This window comes from Tachypleus tridentatus, unplaced genomic scaffold (genome assembly GCF_004210375.1).
Source record: "Tachypleus tridentatus isolate NWPU-2018 unplaced genomic scaffold, ASM421037v1 Hic_cluster_1, whole genome shotgun sequence".
Lineage (NCBI taxonomy): Eukaryota > Metazoa > Arthropoda > Merostomata > Xiphosura > Limulidae > Tachypleus > Tachypleus tridentatus.
In genome coordinates, this window is record NW_027467777.1 from 21787940 (window position 1) to 21805403 (window position 17464).

The following is a 17464-nucleotide window of genomic DNA, read 5'->3' on the forward strand; positions in this document are numbered from 1 at the left end:
AAATTAAAATCGAATTTGTTTTAAAGTTAACCACAGTGCTACTTAATTAGTTGTCTGTTTTATATCCACTACAAGTATCAAAATATGTTATCACCACCCACCACCAACTCCTGGGCTAGTCTTTTATCAATGAAATAGTGAGATTGACCGTCACATTATAACGCTCCCATGGCTAAGAGGGCGAACATGTTTGGTATGAAAGGGATTCGAACCCGCGACACGCGGATAACAAGTCGAGTGCCTTTATCACCTGGCCATCGTACCTTCATTTTTATTTCCACATCTGCAACTGGTTTTTTTTATACAATTGACAGCAGAATTTTGAAAATCTTTAGTTCTAGAACGTTATATAACACCGAAATGGACTCTCATGACTGTATTATATTCTATATTAGATGACAGAGAGTACTGAAATCGTCTGGTTTTATGAAAGCTAAATTTAGTTTTCAATCCTACAGTTAAAGTCATTAAATAACTTAATTATAGTTAAGCCTTTCTAATTTGTAGTTGTTTGTAGCTGGTATTTCACTACTTGTTACGAAACTTTTTTTCTCAGTTTCAAGTTATAATTATAAGTAATTAAGCAAGAGGAAATATAATTACAGGTTTTAAAGAAAAATGTTCGTTCTATGCTACTTCCGCTAGAGGTCGTATATTTTGGAACATTACCCTTCATAACGTTAATGTGGTGAAGAGAATAAACTAAGACTTTTGAATTAAATAGCTTCGCTTAGCCTTATTTTCTATAGCTTATATATCTGTCTGCGTTATTTGTTAAAAAGTTTTAAATAAATATTTAATTAACAAAGTAAATAAACGGTTATAAAATTACAAACAATATCAGCTTTTAAAATGTTTGTTTGTTTGTTTTTGAATTTCGCACAAAGCTACTTAAGGGCTATCTGTGCGAGCCGTCCCTAATTTAGCAGTGAAAGACTAGAGAGAAGGCAGACAGCCATGACTACCAACTGCCAACTCTTGGACTACTCTTTTACCAACCAATAGTGGGATTGACCGTCACTTTATAACGCCCCCACGATTAAAAGTGCTAACATGTTTGGTGTGACGGGGATTCGAAACCGCGACCCTCAGATTACGAATCGAGTCCCTTAACCATCAGGCCATGGCGGGCCTCGTTTAAAATGCATTTTATACCACGATCTTTTTTGATTTTAAAATTTATCGCCCAAGTTGCCCTAACTGAATCTAATAATAATAAAATAATATGTCTGTGAGTCTCTCTGTGTCTGATCGCCATAACTCCAAGAAGAAAGGATTTAGAAACCTAAAATTTTACAAATATACTAAGTGGACCCTGAGGCTGTGCAACTGAGTATTATTACTTATCTACGTGCGCGCGCCTATGTGCATCTTTTTATGCGAAAGACCACATACAGAAAAATATGACAGCCATGGAATTTGAAATTATTTTAACTATTATGAGATGTCATATTGTTTCTCTTTAACTATTACGGGATGTTACAGTGTTCCTATTTAACTATTATGGGATGTTATAGAGTGATTTTCTAAAATTGTTATGAAATGTCACAGAGTAGTTTTAGCTATTATGCGATGTTATAAACTAGTTTAAACTATTACGGGATGCTATAGAGTATATTAATATTATTATGGGATGTTATAGGTGATTTGTAACAATTAAGAGATGTTATTCTCTGGAGAATTTTCACACTTCTCTTTTGATAATGGTCAACAATATACATGGTTGTTTAGCAACAAAACTATTATGGAACGTTACAGAAAGTTGTAATTATTATGATATGTTATTGAGTAGTTTTAACTTATTATGGGGCCAGCGAAAAGCTTGTTAAAAATGATGATGAAAGCATTACCTCTCCCTCCAAAGAGACACACACGATAGTATACTCTATTTAATACACAACCGAAATACATTTTGCGAAATCAAACTTGACAACAATAGAAGAGAAACAGAAAAGCGCAGTGAAACGTCAGTAAATTAGTTTTAACGAGGAAAACCAGGGGAGATCCATATCGCAAACAGGGAGTTTATTACATAACGACTTCTAACATATGGGAAAGTCAGTGCGTTTAGGTGACAATTCGTTCCAACGATGGCTTTTATGTCGTGTTGCTTAGCAACATAATTATATAAAATATATTCCATTTAATACAATCGGTTCAGAATACGCACACTAACAAACCAAGCGAAACCTGGTACCTTTGCAACCTTTAAATAAAAGGACCTAATTAAATTAATATTAATTACTTTATATTTTGAGAGATTTTTTCATGAAAACAAAATCCATGATTTTAATTAAGAAAACGTTTTTTTATTTGAACGTCAACTTCTGTTTAGACTCCACATATTGAGAAAATTTAATTACGTTTCCAGCTGTAGAGTGTTAGGAGCTGGACAAATGACAGACCAATTAGATAATACGTAACTGGATGACGTGGTGTGTAAATAATCTCCCAGTTTCTTTTACAAACTCAACACAAAACTACAAGTCTGTCTCGAGTGATATTGTCAATGTGTATTGTGCTCAACACTTGTATTGTTAGAACAAAAAACAATAGTTACAGACATTGTTGTAGTATCACTGATACCACAAACTACTCTCTTTGACACGGTTGATAGAAGAAAGAATGATAATTACAGAAATTGTTGTAGTATCACTGATACCACAAACTACTCTCTTTGACACGGTTGATAGAAGAAAGAATGATAGTTACAGACATTGTTGTAGTATCACTGATACCACAAACTACTCTCTTTGACACGGTTGATAGAAGAAAGAATGATAGTTACAGACATTGTTGTAGTATCACTGATACCACAAACTACTCTCTTTGACACGGTTGATAGAAGAAAGAATGATAGTTACAGACATTGTTGTAGTATCACTGATACCACAAACTACTCTCTTTGACACGGTTGATAGAAGAAAGAATGATAGTTACAGACATTGTTGTAGTATCACTGATACCACAAACTACTCTCTTTGACACGGTTGATAGAAGAAAGAATGATAGTTACAGACATTGTTGTAGTATCACTGATATCACAAACTACTCTCTTTGACACGGTTGATAGAACAAAGAATGATAGTTACAGACATTGTTGTAGTATCACTGATATCACAAACTACTCTCTTTGACACGGTTGATAGAACAAAGAATGATAGTTACAGACATTGTTGTAGTATCACTGATACCACAAACTACTCTCTTTGACACGGTTGATAGAAGAAAGAATGATAGTTACAGACATTGTTGTAGTATCACTGATACCACAAACTACTCTCTTTGACACGGTTGATAGAAGAAAGAATGATAATTACAGACATTGTTGTAGTATCACTGATCCCACAAACTACTCTCTTTGACACGGTTGATAGAAGAAAGAATGATAGTTACAGACATTGTTGTAGTATCACTGATCTCACAAACTACTCTCTTTGACACGGTTGATAGAAGAAAGAATGATAGTTACAGACATTGTTGTAGTATCACTGATCCCACAAACTACTCTCTTTGACACGGTTGATAGAAGAAAGAATGATAGTTACAGACATTGTTGTAGTATCACTGATCTCACAAACTACTCTCTTTGACACGGTTGATAGAAGAAAGAATGATAGTTACAGACATTGTTGTAGTATCACTGATACCACAAACTACTCTCTTTGACACGGTTGATAGAAGAAAGAATGATAGTTACAGACATTGTTGTAGTATCACTGATCCCACAAACTACTCTCTTTGACACGGTTGATAGAAGAAAGAATGATAGTTACAGACATTGTTGTAGTATCACTGATCTCACAAACTACTCTCTTTGACACGGTTGATAGAAGAAAGAATGATAGTTACAGACATTGTTGTAGTATCACTGATACCACAAACTACTCTCTTTGACACGGTTGATAGAAGAAAGAATGATAGTTACAGACATTGTTGTAGTATCACTGATATCACAAACTACTCTCTTTGACACGGTTGATAGAAGAAAGAATGATAGTTACAGACATTGTTGTAGTATCACTGATACCACAAACTACTCTCTTTGACACGGTTGATAGAAGAAAAAATGATAGTTACAGACATTGTTGTAGTATCACTGATATCACAAACTACTCTCTTTGACACGGATGATAGAAGAAAGAATGATAGTTACAGACATTGTTGTAGTATCACTGATATCACAAACTACTCTCTTTGACACGGTTGATAGAAAAAAGAATGATAGTTACAGACATTGTTGTAGTATCACTGATATCACAAACTACTTTCTTTGACACGGTTGATAGAACAAAGAATGATAGTTACAGACATTGTTGTAGTATCACTGATACCACAAACTACTCTCTTTGACACGGTTGATAGAAGAAAGAATGATAGTTACAGACATTGTTGTAGTATCACTGATATCACAAACTACTCTCTTTGACACGGTTGATAGAAGAAAGAATGATAGTTACAGACATTGTTGTAGTATCACTGATACCACAAACTACTCTCTTTGACACGGTTGATAGAAGAAAGAATGATAGTTACAGACATTGTTGTAGTATCACTGATATCACAAACTACTCTCTTTGACACGGTTGATAGAAGAAAGAATGATAGTTACAGACATTGTTGTAGTATCACTGATCCCACAAACTACTCTCTTTGACACGGTTGACAGAAGAAAGAATGATAGCTATAGACATTGTTGTAATATCACTGATATCACAAACTACTCTCTTTGACACGGTTGATAGAAGAAAGAATGATAGTTACAGACATTGTTGTAGTATCACTGATACCACAAACTACTCTCTTTGACACGGTTGATAGAAGAAAGAATGATAGTTACAGACATTGTTGTAGTATCACTGATATCACAAACTACTCTCTTTGACACGGTTGATAGAAGAAAGAATGATAGTTACAGACATTGTTGTAGTATCACTGATACCACAAACTACTCTCTTTGACACGGTTGATAGAAGAAAGAATGATAGTTACAGACATTGTTGTAGTATCACTGATATCACAAACTACTCTCTTTGACACGGTTGATAGAAGAAAAAATGATAGTTACAGACATTGTTGTAGTATCAGTGATATCACAAACTACTCTCTTTGACACGGATGATAGAAGAAAGAATGATAGTTACAGACATTGTTGTAGTATCACTGATATCACAAACTACTCTCTTTGACACGGTTGATAGAAGAAAGAATGATAGTTACAGACATTGTTGTAGTATCACTGATACCACAAACTACTCTCTTTGACACGGTTGATAGAAGAAAGAATGATAGTTACAGACATTGTTGTAGTATCACTGATATCACAAACTACTCTCTTTGACACAATTGATAGAAGAAAGAATGATAGTTACAGACATTGTTGTAGTATCACTGATACCACAAACTACTCTCTTTGACACGGTTGATAGAAGAAAGAATGATAGTTACGGACATTGTTGTAGTATCACTGATACCACAAACTACTCTCTTTGACACGGTTGATAGAAGAAAGAATGATAGTTACAGACATTGTTGTAGTATCACTGATACCACAAACTACTCTCTTTGACACGGTTGATAGAAGAAAGAATGATAGTTACAGACATTCTTGTAGTATCACTGATACCACAAACTACTCTCTTTGACACGGTTGATAGAAGAAAGAATGATAGTTACAGACATTGTTGTAGTATCACTGATACCACAAACTACTCTCTTTGACACGGTTGATAGAAGAAAGAATGATAGTTACAGACATTCTTGTAGTATCACTGATACCACAAACTACTCTCTTTGACACTGTTGATAGAAGAAAGAATGATAGTTACAGACATTGTTGTAGTATCACTGATACCACAAACTACTCTCTTTGACACGGTTGATAGAAGAAAGAATGATAGTTACAGACATTGTTGTAGTATCACTGATACCACAAACTACTCTCTTTGACACGGTTGATAGAACAGAGAATGATAGTTATAGGCATTGCTGTAGTTTCACTGACATCATAAAGTTTCTATCCATCTCAATTACAGAGTTTTCCAGTTACAATTAAAACTTATAGTTTTAAACGTTGATAAGAGAAGCATCTGTGATTGAAGCATGAAAGAAAACAAGTACTGTTTTTATAAATAAAGAAGGTTAAGGGTTATGAAGAGAAACAAGTTCTGTTATTATAGATGAAGAAGTTTAAGGGTTATGAAAGGTAACAAGTTCTGTTATTATAGATGAAGAAGGTTAAGGGTTATGAAAGGAAACAAGTACTATTATTATAGATGAAGAAGGTTAAGGGTTATGAAAGGAAACAAGTTCTGTTATTATAGATGAAGAAGGTTAACGGTTATGAAAGGAGACAAGTGTTGTTATTATAGATGAAGAAGGTTAAGGGTTATAAAAGGAAACAATTACTGTTATTATAGATGAAGAAGGTTAAGGGTTATAAAAGGAAACAATTACTGTTATTATAGATGAAGAAGGTTAAGGGTTATGAAAGGAAACAAGTACTGTTATTATAGATGAAGGAAGTTAAGGGTTATGAAAGGAAACAAGTACTGTTATTATAGATGAAGGAGGTTAAGGGTTATGAAAGGAAACAAGTACTGTTATTATATATGAAGAAGGTTAAGGGTTGTGAAAGGAATGAAGTAGTGTTATTATAGATGAAGAAGGTTAAGGGTTATGAAAGGAAACAATTACTGTTATTATAGATGAAGAAGGTTAAGGGTTATGAAAGGAATCAAGTAGTGTTATTATAGATGAAGAATGTTTATGGTTATGAAAGGAATCAAGTACTGTTATTATAGATGAAGGAGGTTTAGGGTTATGAAAGGAAACAAGTACTATTATTATAGATGAAGAAGGTTAAGGGTTATGAAAAGAAACAAGTACTGTTATTATAGATGAAGAAGGTTAAGGATTATGAAAGGAAATAATTACTGTTATTATAGATGAAGAAGGTTAAGGGTTATGAAAGGAATCAAGTACTGTTATTATAGATGAAGAAGGTTAAGGGTTATGAAAGGAAACAATTACTGTAATTATAGATGAAGAAGGTTAAGTGTTATGAAAGGAATCAAGTACTGTTATTATAAATGAAGAAGGTTAAGGGTTATGAAATGAAACAAGTACTGTTATTATAGATGAAGAAGGTTTAGGGTTATGAAAGGAATCAAGTACTGTTATTATAGATGAAGAAGGTTAAGGGTTATGAAAGGAAACAAGTACTGTTATTATAAATGAAGAAGGTTAAGTGTTATGAAAGGAATCAAGTACTGTTATTATAAATGAAGAAGGTTAAGGGTTATGAAATGAAACAAGTACTGTTATTATAGATGAAGAATGTTTATGGTTATGAAAGGAATCAAGTACTAAATTTATATGCAAAAACGGCTCGTTTGGGCTTAGAAAACACTTTTAATAGAAGAGCGAACAACGTTTCGACCTTCTTCGGTCATCGTCAGGTTCACAAAGAAAGAGGTAACTGACCGCAAGCTGACCACATGTTTGAAAGGGGTTGTGTAACTGAGTGTCGGAATATAGAGGGCGGTGTTAGATGTTTGAATATATAATTTTATTTATTTTATATTAATATAGGTATAAAGGCGTTCCTTTATATTGGTTTATTTTGGGTTTAAGTTGTTGTATAAGTAAGGTTTCTTTAATTTTGCGTTTGTTTATGTTTGTTTCTTTATTTAGTATCTGAGTGTTTTCTATCGTTATGTTGTGTTTATTTGACTTGCAGTGTTCGAAAACGTGTGAAGGTGACTTTTTATGTTCTTTGAATCTGGTTTCCATTTTTCTACTTGTTTCTCCAATATAGAAGTCGTGGCAGTTATCACATTGTATTTTATAAATAATGTTGGTGTGGTGTTTGTCAGTGTAGTTTTTACATAGTATAGACCTCAGTTTTGTGCCGGGTTTTTGAATAAATTTGGTATTAATTGGAATGTCAAAAATTTGTTACTAATTTTTGCCAAATGTTGGTTATTTGTTTGCTGATGTCAGGAATATATGGTATACAGCAGTATATGGTTTCGTGGTTTTTTGATTCATGAGCTGTATTTACTTTAGTTGGTTGATTTTGCTTTCTGTCTAGGTGTGTGCGTATAATGTTTTCTCCGGTTTGTGGAGGAAACTTATTGATGTTGGTGAAGTATTGTTTTATTTTGTCTAATTCATCGTTAATTTTATCTGGTGAGCATAGTTTTATGGCTGTGTTTATTTGGTTTCTTAGTATGTTGAGTTTTTGTTTTGTTTCATGTGCTGAGTCCCAAGGAATGTATAGTCCAGTATGGGTGATTTTTCGGTGGATTTCTGTTTGAAATTGTGTATCAGTTCTTGTAATTTTGAGGTTAAGAAATGATATTTGATTGTTTTCTTCCTGTTCACATGTGAAGTTGATGTTGGGATGTATAGAGTTAATGTGATTGAAAAAATTAAGTATGTGTTCTGTAGATTTGGATCCCGCAACCGTGTCATCTACATATCTGTACCAGTATAGTGGTGGATGTAATGCTGTGTTAATTGCTTGTGTTTCAACTTGTGTCATAAAAATATTGGCTAGAACTGGTGATACTGGGTTGCCCATACTTAGGCCATTTGTTTGTATATAGTTTTGGTTGTTGAACATGAAGTTTGTCTTTATCGTGGTGAATTCTATGAGGGTTGCTAACTGGTTACTGGGAATTTTTATAGTTGGGTTAGGGTCTCGGATATAGAGTTCTAAGGCTATCTTGCAGGCTTCAGTGGTTGGAACTTCTGTAAAGAGGGATATAACATCGAAACTGGCCATTAAGGCTTTATGATTAAGTTGATTTAGATTAGACTTGAAATTAAAAGAGTCTTTGATAAATGAGCTGGCTGATGTTACATATTTGGAGAATGCCCATGCTATGTATTTACCAAGGTTGTAATTAAACGATTCATATGTGGACATTATTGGTCGTAATGGACAATCTGGTTTATGAGGTTTGGGGATGCCGTATATTTGCGGTGTGCGTGAGTCGGTTTTACGTAGGTAGGAATAAAGTGTTTGTGAAATTGTGTTGGCTTTTTTCATTTGTAGTAGTAATTTGTTCAGTTGCGTCTCGTGTGTCTTTGTTGGATTTGTGTGTATTGGTTTAAATTTGTTCGTGTCTGATAGGATGTTATTCATTGTTTGGATGTATTCATTCGTGTTCATTATGACTATAGCGTTACCTTTATCTGCTTTTAGAATTTTTTATGGTTTAGGGTTATGAAAGGAAACAAGTACTGTTATTATAGATGAAGGAGGTTTAGGGTTATGGAAGGAATCAAGTACTGTTATTATAGATGAAGAAGGTTAAGGGTTATGAAATGAAACAAGTACTGTTATTATAGATGAAGAAGGTTAAGGGTTATGAAAGGAAACAAGTACTGTTATTATAGATGAAGAAGTTTAAGGGTTATGAAAGGAAACAATTACTGTTATTATAGATGAAGAATGTTTATGGTTATGAAAGGAATCAAGTACTGTTATTATAGATGAAGAAGGTTAAGGGTTATGAAAGGAAACAAGTACTGTTATTATAGATGAAGAAGGTTAAGGGTTATGAAAGGAAACAAGTACTGTTATTATAGATGAAGAAGTTTAAGGGTTATGAAAGGAAACAATTACTGTTATTATAGATGGAGTAGGTTTAGGGTTATGAAAGGAGACAAGTACTATTATTATAGATGAAGAAGGTTAAGGATTATGAAAGGAAACAATTACTGTTATTATCGATGAAGAAGGTTAAGGGTTATGAAAGGAGACAAGTACTATTATAGATGAAGAAGGTTAAGGGTTATGAAAGGAATCAAGTACTGTTATTATAGATGAAGAAGGTTTAGGGTTATAAAGATGTAGACTTGAAAAGTGTCTGACACTTTATTATGTTTACTTTTATTTTCATTTGGTCAGCTATAAATCTACGGACACGTAAGACAAAGGGTTCGATTCCCTATGGTGTATAGAGTGTAAAGATTGTTTGGTTACTAGTAAATCACAATTTGCACTGTCAAACTATACATGGTTGCTCGTAAGTCACATCCAGTATTTTTGAACTATATCTGGTTACTTGTCAGTAACAGCTTGTACTGTCAAACTGTACCTGGTTATTATAATCTCACATCTCCTACCGTAAAGGTTTATCTGGTTAGTAGTAGGTCATCACTTTTATGGTCAAAGTTTGTCTGGTTAGTAGTAGGTCACAGCTTCTATGGTCAAAGTTTGTCTGGTTAGTAGTAAGTCACAGCTTCTATGGTCAAAGTTTGTCTGGTTAGTAGTAAGTCACAGCTTCTATGGTCAAAGTTTGTCTGGTTAGTAGTAAGTCACAGCTTCTATGGTCAAAGTTTGTCTGGTTAGTAGTAAGTTACAGCTTCTATGGTTAAAGTTTGTCTGGTTAGTAGTAGGTCACAGCTTCTATGGTTAAAGTTTGTCTGGTTAGTAGTAAGTCACAGCTTCTATGGTCAAAGTTTGTCTGGTTAGTAGTAAGTCACAGCTTCTATGGTCAAAGTTTGTCTGGTTAGTAGTAAGTTACAGCTTCTATGGTTAAAGTTTGTCTGGTTAGTAGTAGGTCACAGCTTCTATGGTTAAAGTTTGTCTGGTTAGTAGTAAGTTACAGCTTCTATGGTCAAAGTTTGTCTGGTTAGTAGTAAGTTACAGCTTCTATGTTTAAAGTTTGTCTGGTTAGTAGTAGGTCACAGCTTCTATGGTCAAAGTTTGTCTGGTTAGTAGTAAATTACAGCTCCTATGGTTAAAGTTTGTCTGGTTAGTAGTAGGTCACAGCTTCTATGGTTAAAGTTTGTCTGGTTAGTAGTAGGTCACAGCTTCTATGGTCAAAGTTTGTCTGGTTAGTAGTAAGTTACAGCTTCTATGGTTAAAGTTTGTCTGGTTAGTAGTAGGTCACAGCTTCTATGGTCAAAGTTTGTCTGGTTAGTAGTAAGTTACAGCTTCTATGTTTAAAGTTTGTCTGGTTAGTAGTAGATCACAGCTTCTATGGTTAAAGTTTACCTGGGTACTAGTAGGTCACAGCTTCTATGGTCAAAGTTTGTCTAGTTAGTAGTAGGTCACAGCTTCTATGGTTAAAGTTTCTCTGGTTAGTAGTAGGTCACAGCTTCTATGGTCAAAGTTTGTCTGGTTAGTAGTAAGTTACAGCTTCTACTGTCAAACTATACATGATTACTCGTAAGTCACCTCTCTTACCGTCAAAGTTTACCTGGTTACTAATAAGTCATATCTTTTACCGTCAAAGTTTGTCTGGTTACTAGTCAGTTACAGCTTTTCCTGTCAAAATTTATCTGGTTACTCTTAAGTCAAAATTTGTATTACCAAACTATACGTAGTTACTAGTAAGTCCCAACTTCTGCGGTCACACTTTGTTTGATTACTAGTAAGCCACATCTTGTACCGTCAAACTGTACCTGGTTACTGGTAAGTCACATCTTGTACCGTCAAACTGTACCTGGTTACTGGTAAGTCACAGCTTCTCCTGTCAAACTTTACCTGATTACTAGTAAGTCACATCTGTTATCAACGTGTGTTGTTATCATTAATAAACGTTTGCACATAAAACTAATTTTCTGATTGCTAAACTTTACTTTTAGGATGTGCTACTCTCTCGTTAGAAAGAAATCAAACTTTCCATGTTGTCCACCTGGTGGGTGACCATGTGATATTACACTGCGATTCGGACTCTGACCAGTATGTCATGGTAAGTGAGAGTGTCTTACTGACCATACCGTGGTCACTATAATAATGTTACTTTGTTGTTGTTATACACTAAGGTACAACATATACTGTGCACGTCACAGGGATCGAACTTGAATTTTGGAATTAGTATCCTTTTCTAGGGAGGAGTTCTTTTTCTGCAACCAATAATAGATTGTTATAAATAGATTATATTACACACGGTCTGTTACTTTCGACAAGTTATATAATGGTGTTATTTGGTTAAGTCTATAGAACCAGTACTATGGGTTAGTAAAAGTATGTTACTTTATAGAACCAGTACTGCTCGTCAGTAAAAGTGTTCTATCTTAAACAAACAGTATCAAGCTAAAAGTAGTAATGATTCTTTGTTACGTTTCTGTAAGTTCAATCTAATTCAATGTTAGAACTAAGGAAGTTTGTGAAATATTTAGAAAAATCCCAGTTTATTTCTCAGACAAAGACTCAGCGAGTTCTTGTTTCCTTCGTTTCTGGACAATACGGATAGAATAATTATTCCTTATCCTTCTCTCTCACGTGCACTTCGTAAATCCATCGTTCTTCGTACGTTTTTTGTTTTCCAATCAGAGTATGTAGATAATTATTGTTTTGGGATAGAATATTTAATAAATTAACTACATATTTTCTCACTAGGTGGCATGGATAAAGAAGAATGAAGACGCGCTTTTGTCGATACAAGATCGAATGTTTACTAGCGACCCCCGAGTTAGTGTTCAAACAAGCGGAAGTAATAGCTGGTGTTTACTGATACAAAATATTCAACAGGCTGATTCCGGTCTGTATGAATGTGTGATTGGCTCTGACTCTCACCCACTTCAGCGAAACACGTTTCATTTAAAAGTTGAAGGTAAGATTTTTTCATTGGGTCGGACGTGCACAAGAAAATATGATTTTTGTCCAGTTTACACGTGAAACAAATTTTGTATATGCATTCGTTTCTCTGTTGTTTAACGTAACGATGAATTCTGTGGAACCCCGATTTTGCAGGATTATAAATCTGCAAACTTACCATTGCGCTACTAGGGTGCAGATATATATTTGTAAAGTCTGATTAAAATTAAAAAATAAAATAAAAATACATGTATATATATATACTACGGCCCTGATTATTTAGGGACAAAAAAATTCAAATAATGTGAATAATAGTTTGATATTATGTACTCTGAAACTGGTAGTAATACAGGAAATTAATAACATTTAATAATACTGGTAAATATAAAAATTACATTGATTATGTAACGAAAAATAAACCTATAGAACACTTAATTATCTTAATAACTTAAATCAATAAAGTGTAAAAGGACGTAACATATCATTTATGTAACAGTATAAAACGATGAAACATGTAACTTATGTAACAATATAAACCGATGGAACATGTAATTTACGTAACAATATAAACCGAAGCAACATGTAATTTATGTAACAATATAAAACGGTGTAACATGTAATTTATGTAGCAATATGAAACGATGTAACATGTAATTTATGTAACAATATGAAATAGTGTAACATGTAATTTACGTAACAATATAACACGATGTAACATATAATTGATGTAACAATATAAAACGATAAAACCTATAATTTATGCAACAGTGTAAAACGATGTAACATATAATTTACGTAACAGCATAATGCAATGTAACATGAAATTTACGTAACAACATAATGCAATGTAACATGAAATTTACTTAACAACATAATGCAATGTAACATGAAATTTACTTAACAATATAAAACAATGTAACATGAAATTTACTTAACAATATAAAACAATGTAACATGAAATTTACTTAACAATATAAAACAATGTAACATGAAATGTACTTAACAGTATAAAACAATGTAACATGAAATGTACTTAACAGTATAAAATGTAACATGAAATTTACTTAACAACATAATGCAATGTAACATGAAATTTACTTAACAATATAAAACAATGTAACATGAAATTTACTTAACAATTTAAAACGATGTAACTGTTTCTTTCAATTTCGCGCAAAGCTACTTCAGGGCTATCTTCGCTAGCCGTCCATAATTTAGCAGTGTAAGACCATAGAGAAGGAAGTTAGTCATCACGACCCACCGCCAACTCTTAGACTACTCTTTTACCAACGAATAGTGGGATTGCTCGTACATTATAACGCCCCCACGGCTGAAAGGGCGAGCATGTTTGGTGCGACGGGGATTCGAACCAGCGATCCTCGGATCATGAGTCGAACGCCTTAACCCACCTGGCCATGCCCAGACCTAAAACGATGTAACATGTAATTTATGTAACAGTATAAAACAATGTAACATGAAATTTACTTAACAATATAAAACAATGTAACATGAAATTTACTTAACAATATAAAACAATGTAAGATGAAATGTACTTAACAGTATAAAACAATGTAACATGAAATTTACTTAACAATATAAAACAATGTAACATGAAATTTACTTAACAATATAAAACAATGTAACATGAAATGTACTTAACAATATAAAACAATGTAACATGAAATTTACTTAACAATATAAAACGATATAACATGTAATTTATGTAACATATAAAACGGTGTAGCATGTAATTTATGTAACAACTTAAAACGATAAAAGATGCAACTTACATAACCATATGAAACGGTGTAACATGTAATTTATGTGAAAATATAAAACGATGTCACACGTAATTTGTGTAAGAATATAAAACAATGTAACATATAATTTATGTAACAACACAGAACGATAAAACTTATAATTTATGCAACAGTATAAAACGATGTAACATATAATTTACGTCATAATATGAAACGATGTAACATGTAACTTATGTAACAATATAAAACGGTGCAACATGTAATTTACGTAAAAATGTAAAACGGAGTAACGTGTAATTTATGTAGCAGTATAAAACGATGTAACATGTAATTTATGCAACAATATAAAATGATGTAACATAACTTATGTAACAATGTAAAACGATGTGACATAACTTATGCAACAATGTAAAACGATGTGACATAACTTATGCAACAATGTAAAACGATGTAACATAACTTATGTAACAATGTAAAACGATGTGACATAATTTACGTAATCCCAACAAGGTGAATAATTTAATTTTTTTCTTTCTGAAATAACAAGTAGTATAAATATACTGATAGTGATATATTTACACTTTAAGATTTGTTTCTCAGGTTATTTATCAGACTATCTGACCAACAACATGAAACAAAGTAACACTTGTAAATATGAAAATCTGGGCTCGAGTTCAGACTTTAATTATTCAGTGAATTACTTATTATGTGGTCATGAATAAAGTAAGTACCATGGCCATTTGCTCGCTTTAGTTTCATTGTTTTGTCATATAGCGATGCTATAAATAAATCATTTCTTTATAACCTGGCTTGCCGCCTTCCTGTTGCGTTGTATACGACTCACTTTTCCCTGTAAAAATCAAAACATAAATAAACGAAAAATGAGAAAAAAAAGAAATAAAACCGCGAGGATCGAACCCAGGCAATCTGATTTTTGTTCAGTTACTTCGTTACGTTTATGCCACAGTAAATAAACTGAGATAAAGTTGTTTTTTTTTAAACTTATACCCCTATGTATGTGGGCATAAAACTTGAAGGGACGTAATTTGAAATTAGTCAAACTTTGTAACTTAACAACACTTAAAGCAATCCGTGTGTGAGAATATAACATGATCATGACATTACTCTGCAAGCGTACGAAACAAAAACAAATTAACTTAAGCCTACTTTTAAAATTTGCCAATGAAATGTTCTATTGCTCTTAATTAGTGAGGAACACGTCAAGAATGTTTGAATTCCTCGGTTGCTTGCGCCTCTATCGAAGGACTTGCTTTGTATTGTGGAAATGGTCGAACTGTCTGTGGCGCTATCTAAGAACAAAGCGTGTCTGTCACGTGGGGTGAAGGAGATAGAATTTGAATGTGAAATAAACCTCTTTCTGTGGCTTGTATTGTTTGATACGGTTTTTGTCTTCCGTATTAAGGCTGAACCAGTCGAACGGAAAAGGTCAAACTCTAATCTCCAACGATAAAATTAGCTCTCAGAAGCGCCAGGAAGAATTCTTTACTATCCATCAACTTTTTAAGCTTCAGATAAAGTGATACACAAAAGCTCCCATATTAGATATTTTGATTATATTATATCAATCAACTTAAATAATTTCCTAACTGTTTTGTTTTGTTGATTGGTAAACTTTAAATTGGCGTACAATCGTTGAAACTAATTTATTGGAGGACATACAAGAAATTATTCATATCCATTCGTATATTTACCACAGTTTTATCACTAGAGCAGTTATTATGTTACGTATACAGCTCGAAGTGCAAATAAAACATTGTTTTATACAATAACGACACTGGGTTCTGAAGTCATAACTAAAGCATTGTTTTACACAATACCGACACTGGGTTCTGAAGTGATAACTAAAGCATTGTTTTACACAATACCGACACTGGGTTATGAAGTGATAACTAAAGCATTGTTTTACACAATACCGAAACTGAGTTATGAAGTGATAACTAAAGCATTGTTTTATACAATACCGACACTGGGTTCTGAAGTCATAACTAAAGCATTGTTTTACACAATACCGACACGGGGCTATGAAGTGATAACTAAAGCATTGTTTTACACAATACTGACATTGGGTTATGAAGTGATAACTAAAGCATTGTTTTACACAATACCGACACTGGGTTATGAAGTGATAACTAAAGCATTGTTTTACACAATACTGACACTGGGTTATGAAGTGACAACTAAAGCATTGTTTTACACAATACCGACACTGGGTTATGAAGTGATAACTAAAGCATTGTTTTGCACAGTACTGACACTGGGTTATGAAGTGATAACTAAAGCATTGTTTTACACAATACCGACTCTAGGTTATGAAGTGATAACTAAAGCATTGTTTTACACAATACTGACATTGAGTTATGAAGTGATAACTAAAGCATTGTTTTACACAATACTGACACTGGGTTATGAACTGATAACTAAAGCATTGTTTTACACAATACCGACACTGGGTTATGAAGTGATAACTAAAGCATAGTTTTACACAAAACTGACACTGGGTTATGAAGTGATAACTAAAGCATTGTTTTACACAATACCGACACTGGGTTATGAAGTGATAACTAAAGCATTGTTTTACACAATACCGACACTGGGTTATGAAGTGATAACTAAAGCATTGTTTTACACAATACCGACACTGGGTTATGAAGTGATAACTAAAGCATTGTTTTACACAATACTGACACTGAGTTATGAAGTGATAACTAAAGCATTGTTTTACACAATACCGACACTGGGTTATGAAGTGATAACTAAAGCATTGTTTTACACAATACCGACACTGAGTTCTGAAGTGATAACTAAAGCATTGTTTTACACAATACCGAAACTGAGTTATGAAGTGATAACTAAAGCATTGTTTTATACAATACCGACACTGGGTTCTGAAGTCATAACTAAAGCATTGTTTTACACAATACCGACACGGGGCTATGAAGTGATAACTAAAGCATTGTTTTACACAATACTGACATTGGGTTATGAAGTGATAACTAAAGCATTGTTTTACACAATACCAACACTGGGTTATGAAGTGATAACTAAAGCATTGTTTTACACAATACTGACACTGGGTTATGAAGTGACAACTAAAGCATTGTTTTACACAATACCGACACTG

The 17464-nt window shown here is 33.3% G+C and overlaps 1 pseudogene across 1 annotated transcript in view; it reads left to right on the forward strand.

Annotated features, from left to right (window-relative positions):
• LOC143241710 (uncharacterized) overlaps positions 1 to 17464 on the forward strand; it is a 117600-nt pseudogene that overhangs the window by 58373 nt on the left and 41763 nt on the right. Inside the window, exons 2-3 of the transcript XR_013022263.1 lie at positions 11608 to 11714; positions 12365 to 12578. The product of XR_013022263.1 is annotated as an uncharacterized LOC143241710 (transcript). The remainder of the gene's footprint in view (positions 1 to 11607; positions 11715 to 12364; positions 12579 to 17464) is intronic.